Source organism: Seriola lalandi, unplaced genomic scaffold, assembly GCF_002814215.2.
Source record: "Seriola lalandi dorsalis isolate HSWRI2012SDOR001 ecotype SW California unplaced genomic scaffold, Sedor1 jcf7180002054685, whole genome shotgun sequence".
Taxonomy (NCBI): domain Eukaryota; kingdom Metazoa; phylum Chordata; class Actinopteri; order Carangiformes; family Carangidae; genus Seriola; species Seriola lalandi.
The window spans coordinates 602793-605509 of NW_019525238.1; positions in this window are offsets into that span (position 1 = coordinate 602793).

The following is a 2717-nucleotide window of genomic DNA, read 5'->3' on the forward strand; positions in this document are numbered from 1 at the left end:
AATTTATGCAAAGATCCTCAGGAACTCAAATCACTGAATGATTCGGTGCTGGTAACAGGGCTGCAAAAAGTCAGGGCAGCATCAATGATAAATTCAGTTTTGCTTACACAAATCAACACATCGATTGATGGACATTTAATCAATGGCATATTAATTTGTGTCAGCCGCTGTGAGGCAGCGAGGTTCTAACATGAGGCTTCACACAGCAGAGTCCTGGCAGGGAGAGAGCAGATCATTCCCCTGTGCGCAGGAGGATTTGTGAAGAGAGGGGTAAAGAGCAGCTTTAATTGGATTAAAGTGACTCTAGACTGTGTTGTTTTATTTGTGCAGGGATTACCACCGTGCAGCAAGGTAGCTAAAACCAGCTGCTTCTTTCTTGAGTTCTTTTCAGGGCATCTGTTATGACATTGCATGAATTACTAGTTTATCACTTATTCACACTGTTGATGTGGCCGAGGAATGTGAATTTACCATGTTAAGTATAACCATATGTTCTGTGCCACTAGGCCCCTTTTCCTGGAATTGTAATACTATCAGTTTACATGCGTGTGAGAGCAGCTCATCTTCCAGTCAGTGGGTTGTATAGGTGTGTCAATCTGAATTCCTGTTGCTAAACATTAAGAAATGATGAGTTAGTGAATGTTAAATCACAGGTACTTCCTATATTAGCTCTTATCCAGTTGCATAAAAAAGAAGATTTCAGACCAGTGTTTTTGATGAAAGCAGAACAGTATCTGTTCTTGTAGAGATATGAAGCTGTTTTTATTCATTGATTAGTAGTCAAATGCAAATCTCATGTTGCAACGTGCCCCTAATAAGTGTTACCCATGCCTTTCTAAATGCAGCACAACTTGTTTGATCTTTGTAGAATAAAGGAACAACACAATGGCAGGCAAAATTAAACTGGTGGCTTTTGTAATCTCATCTGTCACTATGATGCATCAGGAGATCATTTTAAGGGAGACCTCTGGTTGGCTACATTTCAGGGGCACTCAGTGTGACTGCTGTGAAGGATGAGGAGGACAGAGGATGTGGTTTCCAGTCTGAGGAAAAAACAAGTGAGTTGGATGGTTGATTATTGTTGACATCTGGGGAATAAAATACACGGATCTGCTAGTTCTGGAAATACAGTCCAGCTGTTGTATTTTTGTGAACGTTCTGCTGTGTAATGGAGGATAATTATTATACAACACTCACTACACACATACAACACTCATACGACTACTTCTTTCATAGGCAGTATCACAGGGCCGGCGGCAAAGATCCATCACTGCTTATTCACTGAAGCTGACACGGAGATTTGTTGCGTGAGAAACATGAAAATGTTTTACAGCAGTTCACTGAGAGTCAAGAGGCAGAATACATACCAGACTGTGACTGTGACTGTGACCAGGTTGTGTTGTTGAAGACGAGTCGTTTTCAGTTATACGATTGTAAAAAGGAGAAATACGAACTTTTTCTGTATCAAATATGTAACTTGCACAGAGAGAAGTCCTCATACACACACACACATACACACACACACACACAAAAGCATTTAGAAAAACATGGTTAAATCGCAATTTTTTAAAAGCTGATTTCACTCTAAGCCTAGAGCTGAAATGAGCTTTAAATGCAGATTTAAAAATTGTGATGGATTACAGAATACTCAGGTGGTTGGCTTCATCATAATCTAAACTACATGTAAGAGTAGAGAAAAAAAGACCTGCTGTGAGTCTCAATAGTATCAAATGTAGTTTGACTGGCCTCATCACAACAGGTAAGAAAGTGGTCTTCATTGTATCTGACATACACAGCAGCTGTGAAAAAGCTTCTCCTGCAACTGAACTACTGCACAAACTACAGTAAAGTGTTTACTTGGCTTAAAAAAGGGATCTAATGTTGGTCTTAAAGTAATTTGCATAGTGTAATTCATATAATTTTCAGGTAGTGATAGAACCCTGATAAAAAGTCTTATCCTTCATGCAAACTCTAAAGGACATAAAATTGAAATGCTTTCTAATCCAATTTTACAGGCAATGCATCTTTAGGAGAGCAGTCCGTCGTTCAAAGGATTATGTGCTGTGTGAGAGCAGTTTGGCTGCCATTTGACTCTCCTCTTTGCTTTAAAGATTAGTGTGTAATACTGTGGCAGCTTGGGGAATCAGAAGAGGCGACTTGATTGTGTTGCTTTTAACAACCAGGAGCTACTGTGCTGTAGGACGTCGCCTCATGTGGCTCTTTTCATGACTAACACTGGCTTTTGGATTCTTCAGGTTTTGCACTCAGTGATTTAGAAGTAAAGTAAAGAAGAGGGAAGGATGTCCCATGGTTAAAGGTCAGAGGGGTTAGGAAACAGTGTCTAAATACTTTACTTTTTTGGATCACTTTCACCATTCACATCGTTTTCAGAAGCAGGAGGGAGATGTTGTCAGTGAAGATGCTCTAAAAACCACTGTATACCTCCCGCTCAGCGGCAAACAGCAAACAGGCACAACTAGCTGGTGAACACAGTAGAGCATTTAGCATTTTTTATTTCCCTAAGGAGTCGGTAGAGACCAAACACAGGGCTAAAAAAGAGCGAATACTGGATTTACATTCACCAGGTTGCCTGTGTACTAAAATGTCAGTTGTATCGTCTTTACAAGTTAGGTACAAGATGTAAGTGTTGTGTTTACAAGTTGTTGTACTGCCCCCCAGTGGCTTAAATATATATATATATATATATATATATATTT